The sequence below is a fragment of the Cucurbita moschata genome, unplaced genomic scaffold, assembly GCF_002738365.1.
Source record: "Cucurbita moschata cultivar Rifu unplaced genomic scaffold, Cmos_1.0 Cmo_Scf00046, whole genome shotgun sequence".
In the NCBI taxonomy this organism is placed as follows: domain Eukaryota; kingdom Viridiplantae; phylum Streptophyta; class Magnoliopsida; order Cucurbitales; family Cucurbitaceae; genus Cucurbita; species Cucurbita moschata.
The window spans coordinates 1,321,540-1,339,493 of NW_019268562.1; the positions used below are offsets into that span (position 1 = coordinate 1,321,540).

Genomic DNA, 17,954 nt, shown 5'->3' on the forward strand with positions numbered 1-17,954 from the left:
AAAAAAAAAAAAAAAACCTCCTGTGGCCCAACCCTTATTCGCAGTCCGCATCCAACCATTTCTTTTTCAACCTACACGTATGCTCCAGGCCAAACTCACGTAACTAGTCAGAAGATGCGGCCCACAACTGAACGGAAGACAAGTGTCACAATCGCACTCTTGCAGTAGTGAGACAATGATTATGTGACATTTGTTCTAATCCAATGAACAAGTCAACCATGCAAAATTTGACTGAACGAACACTAGCAGTGTATGCTCGAATCACGTTTAGAAGAAATATTTTAGAAAACGTGAGTGAGGAAATACATTAAAAACAATTTCAAATAAACCAATGTTATAAGCTAAAAGTGAAGAAACAACAACTGGTCACATTCCTATAGTACATTTTAGTCCTGATGGGTGTAGTTATGATTTTGAGGACTAATCATACACCCCGTATTGGCACAACAATAATAGTAAAGGTCTATCTAAGATGAAAGCAAGTAAAACGTGTTTGGAATGAGCATGCCACCATGAACCACAAATCGTTTACAGGAATAGCTGAGACATCTAACATGCAGCCACAGGCAACATGCCTCGGCCAATCATGACCACAACATCTGCCCTTCACAATTTGTCAATATCTCTATCAACCAGCTCTTCATAAACTCAACGTTGTAGGATGAGGCTGACTTTAGGTCTCGCGACGCGCTTCTAGCTGATCTCAGTATTGATGAGTCTTTTCCAACCTACTAGGAGCTATTGAAAATCACTTCTCGGTTTGTTAACTCTTCAAGTCTTCTCTGTTGGTGCCTTTCCAAATTTCTTCGCTTGAAACAATTTCTTCTTTGCATGACGTCATACCACCTACTTTTACTTGATGTTTTCTTGGTCGGAATAATAACATTTCAAGTTACTGACGTGGACAACAGGGTTAGTCTGTATCCATAGGAGAAATTGGATCCTATATGATGTCTTCCAAATCTTGTGGATAACTTCGACTATTCCATAGAATTTTCGCACCTGTCTTTGGTTCTTGTTGCTTTGAACTCAAAGTTGATCTAACCTTAACTTATCATAACTCTCTATTTGCTTTGAAATTATCGTGGTCGACCCTTCTCTTCAACCGTCTGGTTGGTATTTTTGCGTGAACATGTGTTGCTTTAGTGGTTTGTTTTTGTCTCCCTTCTTCAGTAGAGGTGTTGGCTTGGTGTCTTTGCCAAGCATTTGAGTGATCAGTTACAAGAGCCTTTGGAGGTCTAATAAACCCGACTGTGAACATGCCATTTGCTATTTGTAGAATTCAACTAGCTCAGGCTTAGCCGCAAGACATCTATTTGTGGTAGGCGACATAAAACTAATCTTGTGATTTATCTCTCTTGGTGGGGTTAAACCCAATATTTGACCTTCTTGTTTTGGGTCGTGGTATTCATGTAGTGGCAAAAAAGTTTTTGTTGAGGTTGGCACACTTGAGCTCCCCCTTTTCAAATACAACAATGGCAGCAAGTGTAGATTCATCATGACTAAGATTCTTTCTCAACTGTACTATCATCATCATTTGCACCCCTCTTGGTTGATGGATGTTTGTCTGAATGATTGTTGGGTTAGACTCCGTTACTACTACGCATTTTGCTAGGGGCATGTAAATGACTTTGTGTTCTAGCAGGATGTCAATCCCGGACTATTTGGGCTCTAGAAGGTTGGATATGAAGGCTGACTATTTATAGTAAAAATCTGATAGAGATATATATACTAAATAATTATATATAGTAGGCTGTTACATATAGTGAAGCTATATATAATAAATTAAAATCATATGTATACCCATTAGTAAGTGCTTCCTAATGATGGTGTTAACACATGCGGAAGCAATTTGGATCTTAGGCACTTTTAGACATCATTTATAGTAAATAACTAGCATGTTCATAAGTATTAAAACTTAATGAGTTTGAATACTAACCTTTTGTAGTTCAAACTTCTTTTTCCTCACGAACTGGTTTCAAACCACCACTAGTGTCTTCTCCACTATCCTCCAGCCTTAGAACGGGATTGTGGAATCCAGTGAGTGACTAAACTAGGGAGGGATTTTGTATATGTGAAGAGAGTGTTTGTGAGAGGTTTTTCTCAAGGTTTTTCACCAAGAAGAAGAAGACCTTCCATGTTCCATGATCACTCTATTTAAAGAGTCATGTTTGCATGTTCATGCAAATTTTAGATCACCAAATTTTCACACTCAAAATTCCATTCAAACTGGTGAGGTTTATTTAGCAAGCATGCAAGTTTGATTAAACCATATTTTGACACCTCAAAATTCCACTAACATTGATTTTTCCATTAAATGAAGTCAACATTTTGACTTTCTTCATTTTAATTCAACAATTAATTTGAATAATGAATTTTAAATTAAAGTAACATTAAATGATTAATTAAACTATTTAATTAATATTTAATATTAATTCAAATCCCAATCCCAATCAATTCCGACACATAATTGATTAAGATATTTAAATCTTATTTAAATATCTCAGATTCTCTCTTTTTGTTTAATATGTAAATAAAACAAAGATGCGGTTAAATATATCGTATATATGTAGCGCATATTCCCTAATTTGAATTCAAACACTTCAAACTCACTCGTCACACTGTTCTATGGTTTAGTCCGATATGAGCTAGCAGAGGGACCTAATGGACCTATAGATCATGGGCTCCAACGATCCAAGATTAACGGGTTAAACTCATTAACCTTGTTAACCAACATTCGTTAACTACTAGGACACTCAATTATAGCCTAGTAGTTGCACTCCCCTCACTATAGATATATTTCTGTCCATTTGATATAACCATGATTAGTAAGTCGATCCTTCACAGGTTGTTCGTAACTAGAGCTGGGTCAATTTACCGTTTTACCCCTAAAGTTACTTCTTGTTCCTTATGTCTCATCGATCCTCTAATGAACAATTGGTTTGTGGTCCAACCAGTAAACCGAATCCCTCTCAGGCCAATGAGAGGGTGGGGCCCCTTGTTCAAGACCTGGAGTCAGTGCTTAAGGGAACTACCTCTCTTCTATCCCTAAAAGTGGGGAGGAGTGAATTCCATCTTGCACCCCACGTCCCTAGCCATTCACCTAGTCTTACCCTTGAAATGGGAGGCCTATTGAGTCGGCGAACTAGAGCCTCTCACCCATGCAAATCTAAGGGTAATTCCGAATAAACAGGAGTTCATGGTTAGCTCAGGATTAAAACCGAGTTACCTAGGTTATCGAATGAAAAGACACTACAAGAATCAATGAATACAATAGCTTACGAAAAATGCTATCACAGATTTTTATAGCGTTTTTCGTACGTCGTGACAGCCCATGTTATTAAAAGTCTGGGACATTTTATAGCATTTTTTTGTAGCTATAATAAATGCTATAATAAAGTATGAAGTTATAGCTTTTATACATTGTTATATAATCATTTTATAGCGTTTTTATTAATGCTATTATATGTTTAACATAACTAAAATATTGTGTTATCTTCAGCTTATAATTGCATTTTTTTAACACTATAATTAACATTTATAGCTTTAATATTATGCTATAATAAAGTTATTTAATCATTTATAATAATTATAATTATTCTAATAATCTTTTCATAGAATTTATTATTTTTTGTTGTCAAATTTTATTTTAATATTTAAATATCGTTGAATTAATTATATCGTAATAAAATTTAATCCAAGTACACATCTTTAACTAAACACACATGAAATACATAACACTGAATTGAAATTTTATAATCTATTTAGGTTACAAACTAATGTATTCAAATGATACAAGATAAAGTATTCTCCTTGTTGTTCAATAAATGAGAGTCGCTATCATGTTAAGGCTTTGCATTGCAAATCTTCTATCATCTTTGCTCCTGGAGTATACTCTTACAAACTTTTCAGCTGAGATATTAGATATTAAAACAACCTTTTATAAGATAATGAACAAAAAAAAATAAGTAAAATAAAAACAAGATTTTACTATTACTTATAACCACTAAAATCCTAAGGAGAAAATGGAAAATTTTAATTCAATTTAGCCTTAGAATCCTACCAAAAAAAATGATTATAAAGAAAAAAAAAAAAGTTAAATCTAAATTTGAGAGTTCTCCAAATTTCACATTGAAATGTATGTATAACATTAAATAGAGAGAAATTTGCTGTAAAAGTTCAAATTCAAAAATCAAAATTCTTCCAAACTAGAAAGAGATTCTCAAATCTCAGTTTAGTCATATCAAATCATAATAACAAAATTCACATCATTCAAATTCAAAACAATCATAAATAGAGAAGAGTATTAGAGGAAGTGGCTGTAAATCCATAGTTGAACATCAAGAATCTAAAATATAGCAACCAATTCCAATTGAACTTACCTAAGTCTTTGGAGGCTCGTGGTACGACATCTCGAAAGCCTCTTCCTTCAAGTCACTATTGCTCTACTCATCTTCATCTCTTTAACTTTCTGAAAGAGGATAATTAGTAATATAGAAGTAGGTTGACAAAATGAAAGAAGAATTTTGATGTGCGAGGAGGGAAAGAAGTTGTGAAATGAAATGGACAAAAACCAAAAGATGGAAGGGGAGAGAAATAAAAATTGCGGAGTTAAAAAATTGTACAACAAAAAATATAGCTCATGGTGTTCAATTTTTCATAGCTTTTAGTTCAAAATGTTATATTTAAAAGCTACAAATGTATTCTTTTTTGTGACGACAAAGACATGCAATGATAAGAAAAGGAAAAAAGAGATAGAGACTTATATAGTGTAGACTAGTAATGAGATATTAGAAATTTTTTGTAACAATCTCTAAAATGATCTCATTTTCCACCTATTCTATGAATGAACTTGTTTACAATTACTCAATATCAAAGAAATGCAAGAAAGAGAAGATAGAGACACACTTTCAATTATTCCTTGACCTCACTCCCATTCCATAACAACCTATTTCCACAACAACTAACCTTATATGCACCATATAAGAACAAATCATTAATATTAAAACCAAAACAAATATATGATGACAACACTAATTGTGACAGTGCGACCTACTTTAACAAATTTTACGTTGCAAAGCTTAAATCAAGAGGGAAACAAAGGACTAAAAGTCTTCTTTGTAATGGATAGGAGTCTTTTAATTAAAATTTTGTCATTAGATAAATATTTTTCAAAGTGAATTAAGACAATGAAGAATTTGAAGTAGAATCACTCATGTGTAAGAGATAATAAANAACAAAAAAAAAAAAAAAAAAAAAAAAAAAAAAAAAAAAAAAAACATTAACATTTTTTTCACATGTACTCATTCTCACATCATCAACTAAAACCAAAATAGTAAATATTGAAAAAAAAAATGATAAGTAAGCAGAGAAAAATTTGTTACCATATTGTGAAGAGTTTAGAATTCTTTGCATAAGCAAAATGTGGGTATCTACCAAAGCATATTTGAATCCTAGTGAAGGTAATGGAAAGCAGCTTGTTGTGCAACTTTGCAACTTTGTTATTGAAAAATTGGTCACATTTTCTCAATCTCTAATTTAACATAGAGCCTAAATAAGATATTGTCACACTACCAAAAGTCCAAATTTCCTCCCTCTGTATACTTCTTAGCACATTTAAAATTCACACCTTACTTCAAATTACACCAAACAAAACCTACAAAGTCTCTATTATTATTCTTCTTTGCTCAAGTCCCAACAATCTTACTTAATATCCCACACAACATTCTTTCCTTTTCAACTAAATTATATCAAAATCTCCACTAGTCTCTTATTATGCTTGCCCCTTTAATCATTCATATCTTATCAATTTAGCCCTTTAATCATTCATATCTTATCAATTTTTCACTCTCAATCATTTCCCTTTCGCCCCTCTCCACTGCTCGAAGCAACTCTCAGTTACTTAATCGATCAATTATGGTAATTTATAATGTGTTCTAGACATTAAAAATATAGTGTTCTATCTTTGTTATATTAATTTGTCTCGTGTCTATATCTATGCTTCTCATCCAAATAGCCAATAACATAATGAGCTAATGGTTATGATTTCCCCTTCACCCCTTCCTTTCTTACCGCAACCACACATGTCCTCCTAACACTGAAGTGAAAGTTATTCTACAACAATGGTTCTCCTGTGTTTAAATGGCCCTTTAACTCCATTTTACCTAACTAAAGAATCAAATTCAAGAGTGATGCATCAAAATCAAAAGCCTTGCTCAGGCCATTTCAAGCACTAAGCTTCTAAACTAAACAACCGAAGAAAAAAAAAGTTGATTAAAATACAAAATCTTTTATAGGGGGAGCCGTACCATGCGTCGTTCGAAAAAAAAATAGGATGGGCACATCTTGATTCCACCGACATTCCTATTTCAAAGCCTTCTTCGACATGATTACACAACCTAGGTCAACATATCTGTTTTTCTTTCCCTCCACCAGACCGAGAAGCCAGCTCCTCTGCATCTCATCCAGTTCATGATCCTCGCCGCCGCCTCTACCACCATTGTTGTGGTTGTTGTCGACCACTTCCAACAGCCTAATGAGAGAAATGGGTGAGTTTGAAACTGTCAATGGAAAGAAAGGAAAAAACCCAGAAGAGATAGATCTAAGGCTAAGAGAAAGAACCGAATAAATGAGCTTGAAGAGATCGAAACCGAAAAGAGAGAAATGAGAGAGAAGAGATGGATCTAGGGCTAGGAGAAAGAAGGGAAGAAATGAGAGGGAAACCCAAAAACAAAAAGAAATGAGAGCGAAACCGAAAAAAAAAAAAAAGGGAGGGAAGAGAGAGGGAAAAAATATTCATTTTTTCCTTCTTTTTCATAGCATTATTTTAAAAATGCTATTCTACAATGCTATGAAAAGGTACTCTTCTTGTAGTGAGAAAATCAGTCATAACAGTAAACGACATTATAAAGGAAGAGTGATTTTCTTCATGGTCCGATCTTATGCAATACTCATTGCATAGGACGCTCCCACTCACATGTCTCCACATGTACAATTTAGTGATCACATTGTTTATATCATATACTAAAGTGGGCCGCATCCATAGTGTCCCAAGAATAAGGTACTCAGCCTTATCCTTATACTATAGATCATTTTGACTATATACTTGAACTTGATCCACTCTTATGTCTCTACATATAGTTCAAGTAATCATACTATAGCCAGAGTGTTCTTCGTTTATTGGATTTAGACTAATGATCGTAAAGTTCACTTTATTCAATAACAATCTTTACTGAATAAACAACAATAATAACTTTATTGAAAATAGAATATGTTTTTGTTTACCAACTATGAGTTTTAGGACATAAAACCCAACCCCTAAATGTACATTTCTCATTCTCTATATCCTCTCTTTGCATACCTGAAGTCATTAATACAAAACCATTAGTCAATATTTCTTCTTACATTTTCTCTATCATGTTCTTTGTGTTCATTTAGATCAAGTGTGTGCGTTGTTGTGTGATTCTAATAACTGGTATCAGAGCGAGGAGAGATTCACCACGATCTGTGAAGATGGAAAGTTCAAAGACTGGAATTGAAAAGTTTGATGGATTCGATATCAGTTTCTAGAAGATGCAAATTGAAGATTATCTATACGAGAAAGATATTCAAGAACCCATTTTTGGGGTGAAGCTGGATACCATGACCACGGAAGAGTGGAAGCTCAAGGATTGTCACGCCGTAGGGTTAATCTGGTTGACGCTGCCAGGGAACCAAAGAAAGTGCGATTGGAAATGGTCCATACAGATGTTTAGGGACCATCTCCAGTTTCTTCATTTCTAGTACCAAAATTTCATGGATTAGAGGTCTCGCACTGTGCAACGACAACTCTCTGTTTTCCTAAGGCTAGTCAGATATCTCATGACCACTCTTTTCCTCCTCACCATATCTAGACACTATAACGTTGATCAAGTATTGTCTTATATAGTTAACGTTCACTCTTTAACATCCAAGGACATTTTATAACTACCACGAAAATCAAAACATACAATAAATTCATACAAGTTTTACAATATATCATATACTACAAAATAGGGTTAGACTGCTTACTTGGTCGCGGAGAGACGTGTCATTGAGCTGAGTCATAGAGATATATGACTCTTTATCCTAAGAAAAAATCTATATAATTTAAATCTATCTGCTCTGATACCAATCCGTCACAACCCAAATTTCAAGGGTTCAAAACTCAAATAGAAACTAAAATTGAGAGTGAAAATAAATAAAAATAAAAGTAAATTAATATAAAATAAGAAAATGTTGTAAAATAAAATGAGATTGAGAAAACAACACAACATTAAATATAAAATAAAATTAAATTATAAGACGGTGTTGTTCAAATTTATCTAAACAAAAAAAAAGTATTTCGGATACAATTATTAAAAAAAAAAAGTACAAAAAAACTCAAACACAAAGACAGACTAATGCTACATAACAACCCCATTCGTGAGTGCACAACCTTTGAAGGCACCCTCATCTCAACGATACGTTCTATTACGAACCCATCCAAAATAATCACACCTGTGACTGCATCTCCTGACTTTAAACTGCTAGTCTAAACATGGTTTCGTCACGAAAGCTTAGAGATAAATCTATCTTTACAAAAATATTTTTCTCTTAATTTATAATTAGTCATAAAAAGAAATAATTAGGTACAAATTTGGTCTAGAATTCAAAACTTTCAAATCGTACGGTTTCTTGACCAGATTCAAATCCAGATTCTTGAACTCCTAGTACCATATATAAAGTTGGTATCCTCTAATAAAACAGGAATTTCTCTTAAGATCATTAAATTCTTATAGACTCCAGGCTCAATATCATTAATACAATTATGTTTTATCTTGAACACGCCAAACATGAAACTAAAGTGCGTTCAATTTAACTCCATTTTATTGCTATCTTGAATGATGTATAGGGTATATTCTTGATTTACCTTAAAGTTCTTGTGACATGACAGTTCATATTAGTTAAGCTTTTTGCAAAATCACAAGTTAAAAGACAACAACGATGAACCTAGGTCTATTAGTCAATTCAAAGACAATTTCTTTCTCCATCTTATCGATAATAATAGTTCAAATAAATCCATATTATGCAAAGAAACAAGTTTACGACTCATAAAAACAACTACCTAAATTATGTCCTAAAAATTTGAAAACATAAGTTGTAGTTGATAATTACACAAAAATTTCCCTAAATCCATGAATTCGTGTCCAATTAGTCAATCCTAAAGATTGTAACTAGCATATAGTAATTGAAGCTCCACATGAAGTAATTTAAAGTTCCCAATGCGTCTTCGGATTCGGCTATAGCTGAGACTGATCTTTCTCTAGCTTCTTCTAATTCGGCATCTTCTAGAGTTTCAGTTGAACAAGCGCACTCATTGAAGGAAGCCTTCCGACCCGTAAGAGGCCTATTCCCTTGCATTGGGAAAGAGCGGGCACCGATCCTCTCTCTCTTTTAACCCCTCGAAAGAGCTATTGCAGGGAATAGCAGGACAAAGACTCTCTTTTTCATATCTTGTGAAAACCAGACTCTGATCTTCGACCTCCAACTAACTCTCTCTCTATCGTAAACACTATCAACGGTAGGGTTGAACTATTCAAACACTGATCCTATTTATGAATGAACTGTAAACACTATCAATTCATTTGACTGAACTCCTCTTCTCGTCGAGTTTCTTCGCTTCGTAACCTGAACCTATCCTGAACCTAAACCTCCTTTTCCTTTACTGTTCTAGAATAAAAGGAAAGAAAGCTTAATTCGAGAGTTAGCGTTTACCTTTCTCAAAGAAAAGACTAATCGGGCAGGAAGAAAAGAGATGAATGAGACCCGAAACCCTCTCCTCCCTTTTCTCGTCGAGCGTTTTCGACCCTCTCCAACTCAGTTTCATGTCTTTGACCCTTAACCGGAACGAACCTTCTTTCACTCCTGAACCTTTGACGATATTCCCTCCCTATTGTGAACTGCTCTTTCTCCTTTCTTGCTTGAACTCGGCTGAACTGCTGAACTACTGATACTGAAATCACCTTCTTTCACTCAAAGACAAGGTAAATAGGCGAGAAGAAGGGAGACTCCTTATTCTTGAAGAAAAGGCCCCTGACTATAGAGATAGGCTAAGGCTTGACTCAGAGTCTCGTTAGGGCATCCTTCCCCACCATTCATTCCGGCCTATTATTGATAGGGATTTGACCGATGGTGAAGGTAGCTTGCTTACCAAGAGCCACCCACTTGAGAAGCTAGTCGCCAGAAAGAAAAGAAGCGAGGAGGAAGAAAGCTGTCGTAGAAGCAAAGTTCCCCCCCCCTGTAGTCGTAGTACTCGGCTCGTCCCTACTTTGATTCAAAAAGTCACTGACGGTTCCCTACTTTCTCCGGTTTCCACAACCGTAATCATTTCTCACTCCCATTACTTCATCCATCAACCATTTGTTCTTATTTCACGGGGTACGCTGTAAAGGAAAGGAGTTGCTTGCATTCTAGAAGCGGTAGCTTCCCGCCTCCTTCAAGGGGCCAACACCGTAGAAAGAAGTTAGGTATGACGTTCAACTGAGCGGTACTCTTTCTGTCTTCACGGTAATGACCAAATCTGTGCTATTACTTTAAAAACCTCTATCCTTTGGGAAAAGCAATCGAGAAAGAAGTATGATCTATGATCTTCTGCTAGCCGAGTCTCCAGCGCTTAATTCTTTGATAGAGACAGACCAACCGAAGCACTTCTAAAGTTCGGAAGAAAATAAGGGAGAGAAAAATTGATAGAAGAATTTCTATTTACATCTCTCTAAGTAAGTAAGAGAATCCATCTGATTAGCTAACGATGAAGAAAACTGGTCTGACTGTAAAGTAGGACATTGCCCTTTTCTTGCAATAAAGAAAAGCAAGCCCCTTTTTAAAAAGAGTAAGTACAACGAATAGCAGTAATAAATAGATAGCAGGAAAAACCAGAAAAGTCTTTTATATGCAAAAAGCTCCGAAAGGGTATGGATACGTTTACTACGGCAGAGGTGTACACTTGAAAAGCAATGAGTGGATAAAAGAACAGAAGGGGAAGTCAAATAAAAAAGCAAAATAGACAAATAAAGCAAGAATGCCTGATAAAAAAATATAAGGAAAATCTTATGACCATCACAGAAGCTGAGCATAATTCTGAAGGAAATCATGTTAAAAAACGAAAGAAAGAAAAAGATTGAGTTTAGAAAAGACCTGCAAAAAAAGGTTGTTGCTGAACTAGGCTTCGATGTTCTTAAAAAACAAAGGACTTTTGTGAAGAGTTTCAAACGGCAAATACAAAATGGGCTAACATTCTTTTCAAAAGGTATCGAAAGACAAGACAGAAAATTTCCAGAACAAGCTATAAATAAGAAAGAAGAGCATGATGAAACAATAAACATCTTCTTTAGAAGCTCTAGAACTTAGGATAGATGAGATTAATCTAGAGAAGAATGAGAGAGAGTGAACTAAACTTGTCCCTTCTTCTTTTACTCGAGCTACTTAACTTTCAGTCTTAACGGATTCTTCTTTGATTTACTCGACAGTAAAGGATGCATAAGGAACAAATGAATAGAATATTCTTTATTTACTACAAATACTGTAACAGGATCAGAAAGCATATAGGGGAATGAGCTTCTTCATCTTCTCTTGCTTTAGTCTTTCTTATAGCTTTACACTACACCTTCCCTTCCTTGTTCAACAATAAATGTAGAACGATAGAGAGAGTTAGTAGTTCCGCAGACTGATAGGTTACGCGGTTCGGGTCATGAATAAGTAAACAGTAAAGGGTCCTCCCGCACGCTCAGGATCAAGAGTAGTTCCTCGTCATTAATCCTATATATGAATGAACTAACTTTAATGAAGCATGAATTGCACTGAAGTTCATGAAATGCTTATAGACTCCAACTCTGAGTACTATTAATGCAATTATGTTTCATATGAGTTTGTCATGAATGAAACTAAGGTGCATTCAATACAACTTTATTTTCTTGTCATACGAGGCAAAATAGAAAAATTAAATCAAACAAACTGATGAACTGAACCGAATCAATCCAACCAAAATTGATTAGTTTGTTTCTTTTGTTGGGTTGTCGTTTATTTGATAACCCTTGTATATTATAACAATTCAACTTTTCGTTTTATAGCCCTCCAACTACTAAGAGAAAAATATATTTGAGTAGAAGCTAAAAATATTGGGTGTTCAAGAAAAGGCATTTGGTTCAGTGGTATGATTCTCACTTAGGGTGCAAGAGGTTTTGAGTTCAGTTCTTGAAATGCCCCTATGTCTAAGTCTTTTCTTATCTAAGGACTTCATATTCGAAATCAACCTAACTTCATATTCTACATTTTATACTTACCATCATGCTCTTAATACTCATAGTCTTTCTTAACATCCCATCCCAAGGCTTTATTCTCCAAGACAAATTCTACATCCGAGGACTTCACGAAATACTCATAGTCTTTCTTAACATCCCATCCCAAGGCTTTATTCTCCAAGACAAATTCTACATCCGAGGACTTCACGAAATACGACCTTGATACCTAGACCTAAGGCTTCATACATACGTTTCAAGTGGTATAAAACAAGGGCATTTGGTCTATACGTCCTTAGTACCTAGGCCTAAGGCTTCATACATACGTTTCAAGTGGTATAAACAAGGGCATTTGGTCTATACGTCCTTAGTACCTAGGCCTAAGGCTTCATACATACGTTTCAAGTGGTATAACAAGGGCATTTGGTCTAGTGGTATGAAAGTTTGATTCTCAAAATGCCCCTTTAAAAGATTGTAGTATGAAAGACATTTACCAAGTAAATAAATACATTAAAATAACACAAGTAACACATATGTAAACTATGTTATTAATATTTTATTTCTATTACATCTTTCCTTATTTATGAAATAATGAGTGGAGATATTTTTCATTTTCACAATTACTGATGACGGGAGGTTTAGGATTTTTTAATGTAAGAATCGTGGGGATGTAGCTCAGATTGTAGAGCACTCGCTTCCGATGTGGAAAGTACGGAGATCGATACCTTGCATCTCCAAATGAATCGATCACTAAACTTATGAAATAATGAGCGGAGATATTTTTTTCATTATCACTAAATATATTATTCCATCTTTCCTTAACTTATGAAATAATGAGCGGAGATATTTTTTTCATTATCACTAAATATATTATTCCATCTTTCCTTCTTTATGAAATAATGAGCGTAAATATTTTTTTCATTTTTACAATTATTGATGACGGGAGGTTTAGGGTTTTCTGATGTAAGAATCGTGTGGATGTAGTTCAGATAGTAGAGCGCTCACTTCTGATGTGGAAAGTACGGGGTTGATACCTTGCATCTCCAAATGAACAGATCACTAAATATATTATTTCTTTTCAATTTTTTCTTATTTACGACATAATGAGCATGGATCGTTTTTCATGTCACTATTATTGATGACGAGACGTTTAGGATTTTGTGACATAAGAATCGTGGGGATGTAGTTCAGATAGTAGAGCGCTCACTTCTGATGTGGAAAGTACGGGGTTGATACCTTGCATCTCCAAATGAACAGATCACTAAATATATTATTTCTTTTCAATTTTTTCTTATTTACGACATAATGAGCATGGATCGTTTTTCATGTCACTATTATTGATGACGAGACGTTTAGGATTTTGTGACATAAGAATCGTGGGGATGTAGCTCAAATGGTAGGCCGCTTGCTTTGCATGCGAGAGTTACGGGGATAGATACCACGCATCTCCAAAATAAAACTATCTATTATTAAATATATTGTTGAAAATTATTTCTTTTCAATTTTTCCTTATTCATGACAGGTTGAGTAGCGATATTTCTTCATTTTCACTATTATTGATGATGGAAAATTTAGGGTTTTGTGATGCAAGAATTGTGGGGTTGTAGCTTCGCTTAGCATGTAAGAGGTACGACTTAGCATACGAGAGGTACGAGGATTGATACCTCGCATCTCCAAAAGAAACTATTTATTATTAATATTTTATTTCTATTCAATATTTCCTTATTTATAACATAATATGCAGAGTTTCTTTTTTATTTTCACAATTATTGATGAAGGGACGTTTAGGGTTTTCTGATGTAAGAATCGTAGGGATGTAGTTCAAATGGTAGAGCGTTCATTTCCCATTTGGAAAATACGGGGATCAATATTTCCTTATTTATGACATAATGAGTAGTGATATTTTTTCATTTTCACTATTATTCATGATGAGACGTTTAGGGTTTTGTGACGTAAAAATTGTGGAGATATAGCTTAGATGGTAGAGCGCTCGCTTTGTATTCGAGTTGTACGGGGATTGATAACCCGCATCTCCAAAAGAAAGTATTTAATTTGTTATTATATTTTTTCATCTTCACAATTATCGATGCCCGACATCACCAAACCAAACTATTTGTTATTAATATTTTGATATTTTTTTATTTTCACTATTATTGATGATGGGACATTTACGGTTTTATGATGTAAAAATCATGGGGATGTAGCTCAGATGGTAGAGTGCTCGCTTTGCATGCGAGAGGTACGGGGATCGATACCCCGCATCTCCAAAAATAAGACTCTATTATTAAACATATTATTTATTTTCAATTTTTCCTTATTCATGACATGTTGGGTAGCAATATTTCTTCATTTTCACTATTATTGATGACGGAAAATTTAGGGTTTTGTGATGCAAAGATTGTGGGGATGTAGCTCAGATGGTAGAGTGCTCGCTTAGCATGCGAGAGGTACGGGGATTGATACCCCGCATCTCCAAAAATAAGACTCTATTATTAAATATATTATTTCTTTTCAATTTTTCCTTATTCATGACATGTTGGGTAGCAATATTTCTTCATTTTCACTATTATTGATGACGGAAAATTTAGGGTTTTGTGATGCAAAGATTGTGGGGATGTAGCTCAGATGGTAGAGTGCTCGCTTAGCATGGGAGAGGTACGGGGATTGATACTTGCATCTCCAAAAGAGAGAAATTATTTTTTTAAGTAAGAGGTAAATGTTATGTATAAGGTGGGTACGAGAGAAAAAGAAAAGATACTCATAAGGATTATTATATCAGCTATGCCATTTATAGATAAAAGAGAGCAATGTTCCACAAGCACATATAGAGAGAGGACTTAAAATTATTGTGGAGTAATGTTCTAAAATTTCTATAGATAAAAGAGAGTAATGTTCCACAAGCACATAGATAAAAGAGAGTAATGTTCCACAAGCACATATAGAGAGAAGACTTAGCACATATGTTCCACAAGCACATAGATAAAAGAGAGTAATGTTCCACAAGCACATATAGAGAGAAGACTCGTAAGTAAAGAAAGCAATCTAGTAGCAATCTAGTAGTTATACTGTTACTTGTGGAGAGGGAATTTGATGAATTCCTCAAAAGATAAGAGCTTATAGGATGACGGTAAAAAGATAAGAGCTTATAGGATGACGGTAAAAAGATAAGAGCTTATAGGATGGCTTATTGTAAGTAAAGAAAGCAATCTAGTGGTTATACTGTTACTTGTGGAGAGGGAATTTGATGAATTCCTCAAAAGATAAGAGCTTATAGGATGGCGTTATACTGTTACTTGTGGAGAGGGAATTTGATGAATTCCTCAAAAGATAAGAGCTTATAGGATGGCGGTAAAAAGATAAGAGCTTATAGGATGGCTTATTGTAAGTAAAGAAAGCAATCTAGTGGTTATACTGTTACTTGTGGAGAGGGAATTTGATGAATTCCTCAAAAGATAAGAGCTTATAGGATGGCGGTAAAAAGATAAGAGCTTATAGGATGGCGGTAGCATCCGATGCGTTACTTGTGGAGAGGGAATTTGATGAATTCCTCAAAAGATAAGAGCTTATAGGATGGTGGTAAAAAGATAAGAGCTTATAGGATGGCGGTAGCATCCGATGCGTTACTTGTGGAGAGGGAATTTGATGAATTCCTCAAAAGATAAGAGCTTATAGGATGGCGGTAGCGTCCGATGCGTTACTTGTGGAGAGGGAATTTGATGAATTCCTCAAAAGATAAGAGCTTATAGGATGGCGGTAGCGTCCGATGCGTTACTTGTGGAGAGGGAATTTGATGAATTCCTCAAAAGATAAGAGCTTATAGGATGGCGGTAGCGTCCGATGCGTTACTTGTGGAGAGGGAATTTGATGAATTCCTCAAAAGATAAGAGCTTATAGGATGGCGGTAGCGTCCCATGCATATGACCGAACTGGAACTTCTTCACAATTGCAATATCTGATCAATGAATATTGTTGTCATTTATAGCTTCTATCACAATACTATAAAATTTGGGGTCAAAGTCTATATGGGACTGAAAAGACCATTCACCACAAGCTTGTAAATTAAATTATATCTACCACCTCTGAAATTTTCCACGGCAAACCTTCCAACAGCTTGCACTTCTTCATTATAGGATGACGGTAGCGTCCGATGCATATGACGGAACTAGAACTTCTTCACAATTGCAATATCTGATCAATGAATATTATTGTCATTTATAGCTTCTATCACAATACTATAAAATTTGGGGTCAAAGCGTATATGCGACTGAAAAGACCATTCACCACACGCTTGTAAATTAAATTATATCTACCATCTCTGAAATTTTCCACGGCAAACCTTTCAACAGCTTGCACTTTTTCATCATTGACATGGTCGAATCTTACAACAAAGTCTAATTGAGCCTCCCTCTATTAGGAGATAGCTTCGAATCAAATTCTTTAGTTTGGACAATAGTTGCATTGTTTTAGTCAACCAACCAAGACTAGTGTATTACCAATAGTATAAACATTTTGTACGTGTATTTTCTTACATATTAACAATTGTATACAAATAATAATTAAATTTATGAGTAGAAGTTTGGATGGAGTTTTATTAAATATGTAATCTTAAATTATATCTAAAAATATATAAGTTTTTTTTTTTCTTTTTATATACATTTAGGAGAACAAAACAAAGATTCAAGAAGATGTCATTCATGCCATGTTTTAATATTTATTCTTTCTTATTTCTCAAAGATTAAAAAAAAAAAAAGTTATCCTCTCTCAAATATGGTTCGTTATTTGATTATTTTCTCTTGAGTGAATTTTAAGTGAAACACATTCTCTACCCAAATAATTGCAAGATGCAAGCTTCACACTAAGAGGAATCAAAGTCCCAAGTATCAACGTCCTTAAGTGTCATTTTTATTCTCCATCTCAACATAAATTAAACTTATTTTCGTGAAGATATCTATTTATAAAAGCAAAATATCTCAGAGTAACAAAAATAAAAATGAGATATAGATACTAGACATAAATATGATACAAATAGATATGGTAACATGCCATTCTTAAAAAACTAGGACACCGATATGACAATGATTCATTAATTAAAAAGAATTATTTCAAAAAATTTATCAATTTTATATTAGAAATAAATTCATATAAATAAGTTTATATATTTGTATACTTAAAAAAAAAGCTTAATGTACGTTTCACTCTTAAAATATATTCAAAGTCAAGTGTCTGATACGATGAATTATAAATTTGTAATGTATCCATTGTATTAACAAGTGTTCAGTACATGCCCAACACGTGTCAGATTAGTGACACTAAGTTATTCTCATACTTTCTTTACACCCATTTAAAGTAGTTTGAAAACTAGCACGTCAAATATTATAATTGACTAACTACAACTTCAATTTTGTGCTTTAAGGATTGTTTTGACCAAAGAGAAATAAAATCGTTAATTTAGTACATGGTAGCAAAGATGGACATGAGAATAAGTTATTCTCATATGGAAATAAATTTAACCTTAAGTTATATCTCATATCCTCTTTTAACCAATTATTTAGTTTCATTTAGTATGTTTTAGAAAGATACGTCCATCAATAGCAAAAACTAAAATAAAAACACAATAAATAGAATAGGTTAAATTAGCCAAAAAAAAAAAAAAAAAAAAAA

General features: G+C 34.2%; 1 long non-coding RNA gene and 2 other non-coding genes across 3 annotated transcripts; all 3 read left to right on the plus strand.

The window, feature by feature from the left end:
• The first annotated feature begins 5,672 nt into the window (after positions 1 to 5,672).
• LOC111434813 lies at positions 5,673 to 13,252 on the plus strand. The gene is made up of 3 exons (XR_002708994.1): positions 5,673 to 5,765; positions 10,936 to 10,939; positions 13,240 to 13,252. It is a non-coding gene; the product is annotated as an uncharacterized LOC111434813 (long non-coding RNA).
• Positions 13,253 to 14,487: 1,235 nt separating this feature from the next.
• Positions 14,488 to 14,560, plus strand: TRNAA-UGC. Its single transcript has one exon. It is a non-coding gene; the product is annotated as a tRNA-Ala (tRNA).
• A 135-nt stretch (positions 14,561 to 14,695) lies between these two features.
• Positions 14,696 to 14,768, plus strand: TRNAA-AGC. Its single transcript has one exon. It is a non-coding gene; the product is annotated as a tRNA-Ala (tRNA).
• The last annotated feature ends 3,186 nt before the right edge of the window (positions 14,769 to 17,954 follow it).